Source organism: Erinaceus europaeus, chromosome 20 (genome assembly GCF_950295315.1).
Source record: "Erinaceus europaeus chromosome 20, mEriEur2.1, whole genome shotgun sequence".
In the NCBI taxonomy this organism is placed as follows: Eukaryota; Metazoa; Chordata; class Mammalia; order Eulipotyphla; family Erinaceidae; genus Erinaceus; species Erinaceus europaeus.
Genome location: NC_080181.1, coordinates 25784952 through 25798663, shown reverse-complemented (window position 1 = coordinate 25798663; position 13712 = coordinate 25784952).

Sequence of the window (13712 nt, the reverse complement as noted above, 5' to 3'; positions counted from 1 at the left end):
TCTGCATATTTCCTTTCTCCCTGAAAGGAAAGACATAGTTTGGGAGAAAAAAATAAGAACAGTAGGAAAAGCAGGGAGGGCCCTTTTCTTTGTTAATTTTATAGGACTGACTGCCTGTCTGGTATATAGTCAGCATTTCAATCAGCCCATCTTTTCATGTTGTAACTCTGAACAGCTGGAATGTGCTATGAGACATGAGCCAGAATAAAAGGCCATGGAATTGTTTGGCTTCAAACCCAACAATCAGTCAATCCTAATGTCTCTCTCTGTCTCTCTCTGTCTCTCTCTGTCTCTCTCTCTCATACACACACACACACACACACACACGTACACAGGGTGTTGAACTATCTCAGTCTATCATTATGCTGAATGGACATGCTTTATAATTGTTGGAGAACCTATGCTCTGACCTTCTCTGAATCTCAAATCAAGTCAGACCCCCTCAGAATAAAAGCTAGAAGAACAAACATCCTGGCCACTCAGATGCATGATCCTAGCAGTTGTATCACTGATGGCTTGAGTATATCCTTGATTGAACTGCTAGACTCTGATGAATCACCCCAGTATGAGTCTGTGAATGGCTATGAGATGAGGTTGGATGCCCAAGGAACTCCTGGCTAACAGAAGAATAGAGTCGTCATTAGCTTTCTCCCATAACCACAACAGAATCTGCCTCTATCTGGGGGCAATTATTACAAGCTGAGAAGAGAACCATGTGCCTTATTTATCCAATTAGAGTGACAATCCTACAGAAAAAAATACAGAGGCTGACATGGATGGAGACCTGATGAATAATTCCTCATACTTGGGTCTCTTAATTATCTGAAGTTCAAGGTATCCTGGTTGACCTTCCCTTCATTATTTCTGCCCCCTACTTTCTGACTTTGGACAATGAAATATGAACCTGAAAACTATCTCAGGGGCATGAAGTATATCTTCAGAATATTTTCAGGAGGAAGTGTCTGAGAGAGCTCATGAAACTTCTGTTTCAGTGAGCTCAAGAGATAAGGATAATAATAGTTTGCTGCTTCTGTGTGTATGTGAGTGAGTGTGTATGTGTCTTAAATGAGCTAAGTGCTTCTTAGACATTAGCTCATGCAGCCTCACAGTTCCCTGGTGAGTCAGGTGAAAAGCTTGGATGTCTATTTCACATGCATTGAACATCAACAGCTAAGGAGGGCCTGTGCACAACCTCAAATAAAACCAGTGCTGAGTGCGTTGTTTCCCTTGATACACTAAGATTTGACTAACAAATATAGATTTAATCCCTTTCAAGTGCCTCAAATTGTCCTGAATGAAGTAGACATTCTGGGAAAATGGGAGAGATCCCTGCTTTGTGAAGATCTAACACTTTCAGGGCAGGAAAGAAAGTGTAATGCAATTAGAGAAGAAAGAGGGCAATGTTTCCCCATATGGGAATACAGGGGCACAAACCATAAATGCCTCTAAAACCCTTCCACTCCTGCTTCAAGGCCTGGCCTGCATAGGAGCTGGTTGTGGTCATTTTTCATGCCACAAATAAACCATCTAAGATGTGTAGGCTCCTCTACACAACCGCTGTCATGACGTCAACTAGAGGGAGACTTCAGTGGTTTTTGTTTGAGACTCTGGAATGGTTCTCCAGACTTGCTTGTCTTTGGAGTCCTCCAGTCCAAGTACCACAAGGACAAACATGTTTCCTGGAAACTACTGATGGCCCCTTAGAGAGGCAGTTGGAGCCCCTCAGTGTCCTGGGTGGGCAGCCAATGGCCTTTGCCGGGGAGGGCACACTGTTACCCGTGAACTTGTGTGCCGCGGTTCTTCCATTAACGAGAGGGTGGGTCAAACTGGGAGGCAAAGGTGGCGTGTGGCTCTGCACCACCCTGGCCTCCCGCCTTTGGGGTGTGAAGGGGAGCCTGGAGGGCCCGCCTGGGCGGGGAGAGGCGTTCCCCCCTGTCTCGCTGTCAAAAAATAAAATAATAATAATAATAATAATGTTGACGGTGAAATGCCCATTAGGGCTTGAGGGTTAAAATAGCATTTCCATTCTAAAGTCTACATAAGACGTCTTCCATAGACCAAAGCGGACTTGCACATCGGGATGTGCAAAAACAGTTTAATCAAAGGCTTTAAGAAGATCAAACCTAATCACAAGACGTTAAGAAAAATATATCTACAAAAGCAGATAAGAAGAGGTTTTGGCTGCATGACCAGAATCAGAAAATCAGAAAAGAGCCTTTTAGGTTCTTCTACGACAAGGGAAATATGTCATTTTTCTTTCTTGCTCAGCAATCCAATTTACTCACTACAGTGAGTACAAGATAAGACTTAAATAGCATGGCCCATCAGGCAGCCTGGAGGATGGGAATGCTCTCGCCAGGTTCTTGCTCTCCTGGTTTGGTATTGACTATCCCTTTTTTCTTCATTTGACTTATTCTACCAGTGACTTTTAAAAGATTAAGAGATAATAGAGACATTGCACAAGATGTGAATGAACAGGTACTAATGGTTAACATAAACAAAGTCTGTGAAGGATTTAGGAATCTTTTGTTAGCCCTAGACAAGTGTGTGTAGGGGGGATGGTAGATATAGATACAAATTTAGATTTAGATTTTAAGAGGTCAGAGAACTGCTCAGCTCTAGCATAAAGTGGTTCTGGGCATGGAACCTGGAACCTCTGGGGCCTCAGGCATACAAGTGATATGCTCCTGTGCTGAGTTATCTCCCCAGCCCTTATATTTCACTCTTAGAACCTGGTCAAGATCAACTTCACAGAGTGGGGGGAAGGCTGAAGAGAAACAGATAGACAAAACACCATGGGGCAAGACTGAGGACTGGGATAGGTCTAGATATTAACACAGCAATATGTACACCTGTGGAGATATATATATCCACATGACCACCTTGACTGAAAACTCTAGTATAAACTGGGGGGGGGGGAATTATGTATTTTGAGAAAATCTTAACACTAGAGGCAGTTACTTTTGAGCAGTTGCTGTGGACAAACAGAAGCAGGACCCGAAATCATTCTCAGGTCAGCATAATTATAGAGGCCTTGCTCTTTCTCTCTTTGAATACTTCTCAACTCTTTTCTAACACGTAGACATCTTTCTATAGCCACATAAAAGAGATTCTAGCAGTTTTACAGAAAAGCACTTGTCCTTTCATGTATGTGGTCTGCAGGCAATACTTGGTTTGCACTTCTGCTCACCCCCCCACCCCACCCCAGCAATCTCTCTACAGCCCCAGAGGCTGTCACCCCTCATTGCTAAGAACTTACTATCAAAACTATTCCAGGAAAAGCAAGCGTTGAGTGAAGGGCAAAGCTTTACACACACTCACACTCCCAGAGCACTGCCCTACAGAACAGGGGCAGGGGTCACCTCCCAAGTAGGTAGCAACCTCTATCCCTCCTGGCATCCCCTCCAGCTTCTTACCTTCCTTTTGTAACGTTTTCTTCCTCCAACACAGCTGCTAGGTGGCTGCTTCCCTGCAATCTGCTCTCCAGGCCCTCCTTTGATTAAGGCAGCCACTGTGGTTTAATCAGTTTTCACCTCCAAGACAATCTGTGATAATTTCCCAGGACCCTCACAATCTGCTAGGAATGGCTCTGTATATAGTTTGATGGGCAGGGCAAATACACAATAACATACAAACCATACAATATCATATCAGTCCACACAAGGTATATGTGGATGTGTGATGTCTATTACCAGTGCTCCCACTGCAGTACATTAAATATACAGATTTGTGCAGTGGAGAAATGGTAGCCATATGAATATTTTTTTAAAATTTAATTTTTTTTATTTTTATGAGAGATATACAGAGAGAAAGACCAAAGCATTGCTCATCTCTGGTTTATGGTGGTGCTGGAGAGCGAATCTGGAACTTTAGAGCTTCAGACATGAAAGTATCTTGCATGACCATTATACTGTCTCCCTAGTCTGACTGCCATATGAAGCTCCTTAAAGAAGTCTCCCTTGGGAGTCGGGCAGTAGCGCAGCAGGTTAAGCGCAGGTGGCGCAAAGCTCAAGGACAGGTGTAAGGATCCCGGTTCGAACCCCCAGCTCCCTACCTACAGGGGAGTCACTACACAGGTGGTGAAGCGGGTCTGCATGTGTCTATCTTTCTCTCCTCCTCTCTGTCTTCCCCTCCTCTCTCCATTTCTCTCTGTCCAATCCAACAACGAGGACATCAATAACAACAATAATAACTACAACAATTAAAAAAAAGGGCAACAAAAGAGAATACATAAATAAATTAATTTAAAAAAAGAAATCTCACTTATGGAAGGAAAATGAGCTATGAGCAGATTTTGAAAGGGAGAAAGATGGAAGAGAAAATGGACATTCCCACTAAAAGTAGCCAACAAGTAATAGTGAATTGGGCAGAATGTAGCACATGAGTTTACAACTGCACTGAATATGAAAATAATAATCTGCATTAATGAAAGAAAAAGCAAACAGTGTAAATGCTTAAGGTAGCTTTCATTCTTTCTACATGCCCTTCTCCTGACCACCTCCCAGGAGCAGTTCTACTCTGAGGAGGAAAGGAAAGGTTCAGGGCAAAAGCCTGGCTTACTGTCCTGGCCTCCTCTTTCCTCCCCATTTCTACCTTTCTTTATTTCTCTCTCTCTCTCTCTCTCTCTCTCTCTCTCTCTCTCTCTCTCTCTCTCTCTCCATCTCTCTATCTCTCTCTCTCCTTTCTCTTTTAACTCATTTATCATGAGAAAGGAGTGGAGAACCAAAGCATATGGTGATGGCAGGAATTGAACCCAAAGCCTCCAGGAACTCAGGCATGCATATTGCTGCTCAGACAACTTATCCTCAGTACAAAGCACTTGTTTCTGACCCAAGCTACTTTTGTATGTTTAGCACCAGGGTTATTTCTGGTAATCTGTGCCTACCTAGCAAAACCAAATCCGCATCTTCCAGAGGCTCTCTTCTTTCTTTCTTTCTTTCTTTTTCTTTCTTTCTTTCTTTCTTCCTTTCTCTCTTCCTTTCTTCCTTTCTCCCTTCCTCCCTCCCTCCCTCCCTTCCTTCCTTCCTTCCTTCCTTCCTTCCTTCCTTCCTTTCTTTCTCTTTTGGATGAAGACAGATAGAATATAACACAATTAAATGTTTGCCTAGATAAAAATAAACTATGCATTTCTCTTTTTAAAGAATTATTATGGGGGGTTAGGTGGTGGTGCAGTGGGTTAAGTGCACATAGTACCTTGCACATAGTACAAGAATCCCGGTTTGAGACCCTAGCTCCCCACCTTCAGGGGGGTTGCTTCACAAGCGGTGAAGTAGATCTGCAGGGGTCTGTCTTTCTGTCTCCCTATCTCTCCTCCCCTTTCAATTTTTCTCTGTCCTATCAAAAAAAGAAAAAAAAAAAGAAAAAAATTTAAAAAGCAGCCAGTCTTTAAAAAAAAAAAGAATTATTATTACTAGTAATTATTTGATAGAAACAGAGAGAAATCAAGAGGGAAGGAGGAGAGTCATCTGCAGTATTGCTTAACTGATCATGAAGCTTCCCCCCTAAAAGTAGGGACCAAAGTCTTGAACCCAAGTCCTTGTATAAGGTAACATGTACTCTACCAGGTGCACCACCACCTGGCAGTGACCTAAGCTACTTTGGAAGTTATACATGAACCATGTCCTGGTTAAAAAGGAGTAAATGAGGTGATCCTCAAAGATAGCCCTCTGCCTGCCCTTTCTTAAAGTGGTCACTATGAGGCAAGCACTGGGGACAGACAGCTGGGGCCTTTCCTATGAGCAGAAGGTGTCTTGTTGGTTCTGCCTTCCATGAGCAGCAGGGTGAGTCCCTGAGGCTTGGTCCCCTACAAGGGTCTGGAACTGCAACTTTGGGACAGTTCTTCTCATTTTCCAAAGGTAACTGGGTTTTATAATCTGCAAGTATAGCCCGGAGGTTCTCAGACTTTTCAGCTTTTGTCAGGATTCCTCCCATGACTTTGAGGAAAAGTTCCTTTAATTTTCTTTTATCACACAGATTGACTCAGAGGTAATTAGAGATGGTGGATTCAAATCCTGCAGGGAGCCACTGAAACACAGGTGACCAGAATGCCGAGTTCTGGGAAGCAGTCTATCATGGCAGTGGTCTTCAACAAAATAAGGAACCAGGAAGTTTTGCTTCAGTGTGCCTATCCACCTACCCCACTACTCTGTAATTGGCAAAGATGCTCCCTGCCAGCTATGTTTTAAAGATGCATTCTTGTGGTCGGCAGGGTGGTGGCTTAATTGGTGGAGCATATATTTTGAAATTTTGAGACTCCTGGTTTAATTCTCAGGACTAATATACTAGATCAGTGCTTCTCTCTCTCATAATATGCAAGTAAATAAATAAAAGAGACACTCCTAGGAAAATCCTCACCTATGTTATTTTCATCAACACTTTATTATGCTAGAGTTATATGGTTTTTGCTTATGATCCTCCCTTAAACTTGGGTCTTTTTTTTCTATTCTTCTCACCATTGCTCCTTTATTGCAAAATTCTTTTACTTTTTGCTCTCATTTCTCATCTATTTTTCTCTCCTAAGATAGCAAGGAAACAAAAGGATGAGAATGGGAGAGATCCTTTGCATCTCCCTGAATGATTCATTATTTGACTTTTTTTCTGCTACATTCTTTAAATGAGATTCATAAGATCTATGGTAACTAGATACCCTATTTGTGTCAAATGCTCTTTTGATAAGTTGGCACTGTCTAAATAAGCATTTCAGAGCATCTTCATTCCCCTTTCTCTATTTCACAAGGCTGATGGTTGGGTTTCTGGATAAAGGGGAAAAGAAAGAAAGAAAAGAATCACAGAAAGATGGCTCTTATCTATTATCTTCACTATTCAGACCTTTGTATTCCATTGGGAGAGGAAAGAAGCTCAGAAAGTGCCACCCCCAAATGTGCCAGTTTTGACATACTGACTATTTTGAGTTGAAGGCAATTAAGAAATAGCAGGTACTGAGACTGGGAGCTAGTTCATCCAGTGTTCTATATGTTTTGCCCTTTGCAGACCCTGGGTTCAAGCCCCAGCACCATATGGCAACACTATGACACTAGGGGGAAGCTCTAGTGCTGTCTTCCCCCTCTCTCTTTGTCTCTGTCTCTCACTATAAATCTGAAAGAAAAAAGTCAAGTCAGCAGGTCTGGGCAGTGGTACACTTGTTACATCACATGCACCACCAACCCCCCAGTCTCCAACTACTGGAAGGGGCTTCATGAGTGGTGGAGCAATGCTGTAGGTGTCTTTCTTTTTCTCCTTCTCTAATTTTCTCTGTCTTTATAAAAAAAATTTTTAAATAAAAGGAAAAAGTGACTGTCAGGAACAGTGGAGTCATCATGCAACTCCAGCTATAACTCTTAATGGCAAAAAAAAAAAAAAAGTAGGCTGGGGAGCAGTGAAATTTCACATATGTGAATTCTTCATGAGCCCTCCAAAAGAAAGAAAGAAAAAGACCAAAAACCAAAACCATAGAAAGATATAGGAGATGCATAAAGGACTTTCTGCCCTTCCCTCTCCTTCCCAGAAGAAGTCAAAAGAAATGTGCCTTTCCTGAAGCTGAAAGAGAAGAATAACCTTATCACCAGAGACAGGAAATGAATGAGTTCAAGCAGACCTGTCACAATAACCTTCCACTAGATCCCCTCCCCACATAGAGTTCTAGTTATTTTATTACAAGGCCCCACCCCTAGAAGCTTAATCCCCCTTCCTTTTGTCTTATCACTTCACAAATTCATCTTTCTTTGCAAAAAGAAAGTGCATGAATTCTCCATCCTTACAGCTCCTTTGAGCCTTCATTTCTTCCTATGAAGTCTCTCTTATTCATATAAAAATATTAAATAAAATGTGTAAGTCTTTCATCTATAATCTGTCTTTCATTGGTTCTATTCATATAACCAAGGTCACAGAATTAAAGGGGTAGAGAAAAATTTCTTTTCTCCTCCTCTACAGCAACAATTGAGAATTTTGAATACAACCACACATGTACACACGCACACACATACTTTCTAGATCCTGTAAACACCAGAGTTTGGAAGTTCTGAAATCTTGTAGATAATTAATGAAATAGAAAACTAAGAGATAGGGGGTTGGATATAGTGGTGCATCTGGTTGAGTGCACATGTTATCATGTGCAAGGACTTGGGTTCAAGCTCCCTGTCCCCCACTGCAGAGGGGGAACTTTCATAAGTGGTGAAGCAGTGCTGCAAGTGTCTCTCTTTCTCCTTACCCCTCTCAATGTCTATCAAACAAACAACAAATACATTAAAAAAAAAAATAAAACAAATTAAGAAATAAAAATTCAATGGCCTATTCATGTTAGAGATGCAGAAACAAACCCAGAGAAGCCCAGTGGCTGGATGAAGCTTATAAATCCAGCTCACACTTTGACTGGAAGTGCAATCCAAGCATTCTGACTTCCATTTTTCAGAGTTCTTCTTACTGACACCCCCTCCTCCAACACTGGAGCTATGAATCTGTCTTCCCTTCTACTAGTCATCTGGGACTCTATTATCCACAAACTTGTCTGAGGTCTTCTTGAAGCTATTTCTGTTTCCAATGTCATGCTCCCTAGTAAGAGCTTGAAGCCACAGTGACAGAGGGAGATGGGAATATGAGGGGTTTTATTTTTGTACTCTCCCTGATTCACTTTCTCTCATTCCTTCTGGAGAGTCAGAGGCCTTGAACTTAGGAGGGAGAGCTAGTGGTGAAGATTTGATATGAGAGAGGCCTCATGGAGAGCTAGAAGAGTTTCCCAGGAAAGGAGTTATGCTTCCAGGCCCAGGTGGAGATTGACAGCAAAAAGCACTGCTGTGGCACACCTGTCCTCTCTTCCTTCATAACCACCAGGGAGCTTAGAGCAGGAGTCCTCTCAGCAGATGCCTCAGCCTGGTCTCAGCCTGCATCACAATCATGATTAGACCCTAGCAGACAGATAGGGGGTCAGTCTACCCAAAGACCATCTGTGTGTTATGAAAAAGCCAGTGGAAACCAGCTGGCTCCTTTCCCAGTGTGTGTGTGATCACGGGAGAATCAGGAAAAAAACCCCAGGGTCCCAACTCACTGGCAGCTGGAAAGGTTTTCTTTGCCTTGGTCAGTCTGTCAGAACAGAGAGATTTTTTTTTAATACCTGTCTCTTGAAAATCAAAAGTTGGACAAGGTCTTCTTTGTAATGATCTCAGCCCCCTTCCTATTAGTTTCCCAGTCATGTGGCCTTTTTTCTTATCTTGGGTTCAGTACAAAAGGGCTAGAGGCTCTCAAGTGCAGGAGCAGAGAAATATAGATGGGAGCAGGGCCAGGCTGGTAACCACAGGACATGGGCTGGTTCTGTGCTTTTAAACCAGGAAGATACAGGCAGCTTGGGCTTTTGCATAATTAAAGGAGTCTATTGATGCAAAAGCTTCGGTGACTCAGGGATGAAAAGGCTATCTAAGGGTGAAGGGGGACAGCAGGCAGGCAGAGTGATGCCGTAAAGAGAAATGACAGTCAGGCTATGTGGGAGAGAACCAAGCTGCTCCCTTCTTAAGGAAATTGTCATTTCAACTTTGCTCAGTCTTCTCTGTGACCATTTAGAGGCAGGAGGACTCCCAATCTGCATTTAAATGGAATGATTTCTGGAAGCACAGCATAGAGCACAGGCATCTCACCCCTCCCCTGCAGGAGGAGGCCTTAGATGCATTAAAACTGACAGCTGCTCTTGGCAAATGCAGAGGGCAACCTCACCCATTTCCAGTGGCCCCGACAGATGATCATAGGCCTCTGATTTGGTGTGGGCAGTCAAGGTTTCTCTGCTCAAAGGAAAGTATCAAATGCTGTCTGGAATGTCACCATTCAATTTAATTGGACTTCTTCCTATGTTACTTTGATCTGTTTTTAAATGGATGTCCCCCAAGAGGTAAAGCTCTAACCTGTTCTCCCGTGGTTCACATGCAGACATGACTAGGGGCTCCAAGGAGAAGTTTTTATTCCTTTAGCCAATATTTGAAATGCAGTTGTACCCCCGCAAGGCCCTTTGCTGGATTGTGGGGGGGACTCACAGCAAGCAAGGCAGGTTCTGGCTAAAGGATCCACAGTGGGCTGGTGGGTGGGCTTGGTGGGTAGGGGCAGGTGAGAGAGTGCCAGGTGGGACAGAATTTAGAGTCCATGGAAGGGCAGGGAGAGCAAAAAGTAAATGGAAGCTGAGGAGCACTGAAGACATGGCTTTGATGACATGCTTGATAACATTTTTATGATCTTCCATTGTTTCATGGCTTGGCCCTTTCTCTAAATGAGCACTGTTGGACTTCAGGAGATGAACTATGGCCCCAAAAGCTCTAGACTATATAACCTGGGGGTTCTGACACTGATGAATCCAGAAGACCAGATTGCTGGCTGGCCTGAAGACTCACACTCACCCTCATCCCTATTTGTCTTTAGCTTTAGGGCAAATGATAACTTGAGCCTCACTCAAGGCCCAAGTCTTGGTATCCCAAAATCTATGTCTTTGGCCTGTCAACAAACCTGTATAAATATTCTTGAAAGCAAAGGCTAGAAGGTGGGTCTGAGCTAAGCTCCATTTTCCTTGCAACTTGGAGCCAATGAGCAGGTCTTCTGTGTACAGATGCAGGTGCAGAGCTCTGGCTTTCTATGGCACTGGGGAGCAGGTCCCCTTGCTGGGCATCAGAGACATGAAGCCTGTGTGGATTCTGCCATCACTGAGAGTGAGGGAGGGAAAGGACAGTTGACACACATCAGAATCATTATGTTCTCAGCCTCATCCTGGGTTGTTATACTGCCCAAACAAGAGTCCCTTCTTCTTATTAAAGTCTCTCCTTTAGTTTGCTTGGTCAGCACATGGACCAAGGAATATGCCTTTTCATTAAGATTATTTCTATTTCTGACAGGCCCTGGGGTGGGTCACAGGGACAAACGCTGAATGATGGCCTCCCGCCACCACCGTTCATCCTGGTAATTGCTTTGGGAGCTGATACTTCACACACCTGCATGTCTTGGGGGCCATGGAGGCCCAGCAGCCAGCCCCTTCACATATGGACTGGGCTTCAAGGAGAAGAAGAGGGCAGGAGGAAGCAAGGGACAGGGGATGAGTGGGATGTGGGGAGGGCTAGGTGATGGAGGGCTTGTGGGTAGGATCCACAGTAAGCATCTTGGTGCTTGTTCAGCAGAGATCATTTGGTGCTTGTTCTTGGCTGTGTGTGGTAAGGCAGGAAGATGGTGGCATTTCTCTAATAACCTACAAAATGTTCCACAAAGACATTTCCTTCTCAACAGGAGAGACTTCTACCTCTGCACTTGCCTCAGGAGGAAGCTCTCCAGTCCATTCTTTTCTTCTTCCTTCTGAGAAATGAACTCTTGAGTCCTGTCATTGCTAGAGAGGACTTAGAATCCTTTAGCTGTATGGTGTAGCTTAATGGAAAAAGGCTCACTATCAGATGACACTGGAGTGCTGGCAACAGAACTCCATCCTGCACTCCAATGAAGTTTCCCTTCTTGGCTTTCACCGTCTGTTGGAACCACTGCCAGAATCTAGGTCTTGCCAGAAGATTAGCAGAATTTCTGGGATGGAGTTTGATGGATACATGGATTAGGGAGTTGAGCTAAAGCATTGTAGCCAAGCCACATTATTTGGGCATGCTTGTATAAAGGAAAGGGTCTCATCATCATTTTCACTTTACAGCAGAGATAAGGAATATTCCAAGCCCATCCAAGATAGAAGAGGGAGCTAGAGTCCTGGTCTTCCTGGCCCTAGAAGAGAGTTCTGCTAAGTTCTGCTAAGTCCTCTCTATTGAGAGCTAGATGCATAAGAGAGTCTGGGACAGAGGTCCATTGTCTTCTGAGAAGCTTTACTCCATTGCTAGGGAGAAGAAAGTAGAGACCAACTCTGCTCTCTTGGGCTCTCACTTCCACTTCATTTGTGTGAGTTGTAACTGGTCAGGATTCAAAATGGTTCACACTGGTCACTAGGGAAAGAGTTGACCTCAGGGAAAAGAAACAAAAAAGCTGGGAGTCGGGCAGTAGCACAGTGGGTTAAGTGTATGTGGTGCAAAGCGCAAGGACTGGCATGAGGATCCCAGTTCGAGCCCCTGGCTCCCCACCTGCAGGGGAGTCGCTTCACAGGCTGTGAAGCAGGTCTGCAGGTGTCTATCTTTCTCTCCCCCTCTGTCTTCCCCTCCTCTCTCCATTTCTCTCTGTCCTATCCAACAACGACATCAACAACAACAAGAATAATAACTACAACAACAATAAAAACAAGGGCAACAAAAAGGAAATTAATAAATAAATAAATTTTAAAAAAATAAAAAAGCTTCTACAATATTTTTCCTTCCTAAATGATACATTTCAGAGTTTTATCTTTGCTTCTAAGTTGTCTCCAGCTTGAGACAGAGTGCTGAGAACTCATAATGATCAAGCCAACAAGTAGATGGTAGATGGGTTAAGTGAACAAAATAGACCACAAAGAGGTCTATTAATGAGGGTGGGGAGATAACTTGATGGTTAAGCAAAAGATCCTCATGATTGAGGCTCTGAAGTCTCAGATTCATTTCTCCACACAACCATAAGCTAGAGCTGAACAATGTTCTGGTAAAATAATAAATAAATAAATAAATAAATAAATAAATAAATAAATAAAAAATAAAAGTGTATTGATGAATCTAGACATTTATACAGCTGGATCCAGAACACAGCTGATCTGACTATGTCCCAGTGAGGGGCATGCAGAGAAATTTGAGAAGCCTTTGCCCACCAGTTGCTTATCCCCCTCCCAAGTAGTGATGTTACCTTTTCTCTCCTGGAGTTCATCTTTCAGAGCCAATTCCAGTTTCTGTCCTTCATGCTTTTCATGAGATGGATGTTTGATGGGCCATGGTTCTTTGCTTCACTGGAGCTGTGAAGGGGACCATCTCTTCTCCCACCAGCCTCTACCCAGTGGCTTTTGAGCACTGCTTTTAGATGCTCCAAAAACCTGAGTTTTCCTTTCTTTCTTTTTCTTTCTTTCTTTCTTTTTCTTTCTTTCTTTCCTTCTTTCTCCCTTTCTTTCTTTCTTTCTTTCCTTCATTATTAGTGATATAATAATGATTGACAAGATTGTGGGATAAGACGGGTACAATTCCATACAATTCTGTTCCTACCACCAGAGTTCCCTACCCCCTCCCTTAGAAGTTTCTCTATTCTTTATCCCTCTGGGAATATGGACCAAAGATCTTTATGAGGTATAGAAGATTTGAGATCTTACTTCTGTAATTATTTCTCCACTGGACATGGATGTTGACAGGTTAATCCATACCCCAACCCATTTCTCTCTTTCCCTAGTGGGGTAGGGTCTGCAGAGGAGGGGTTCCAGGACACATTAGTGAAGTTTTCTGCCCAGAGAAAGCTGACATTTGCAGAATACAAGATTCTGAAAACTCCCATTTAAAGGCAATCTCTCAGATGATTAGCTAGCTCTCTGCTTTACCCTAAGCAATAGCCTTATTGAACATACCCTGTGAAGCCAAAGGTTTCTGGGGGATTGATTGTGTAAACCTGGCTCCCCTAGTCAAGAGTCTCAGGCTCTTTCTCTCCTTTCCCCTCCCCTCCCCTCCCCTCCCCTCCCCTCCTCTCCTCTCTCCTCCCCTCCTCTCCCCTTCCCTCCCCTCCTCTCCCCTTCCCTCCCCTCCCCTCCTCTCCTCTCCTTTTCCCTCCCCTCCCTTCCCCTACCCTTCCCTCCCCTCCTCTCCCCTTCACTCCCCTCCCCTCCT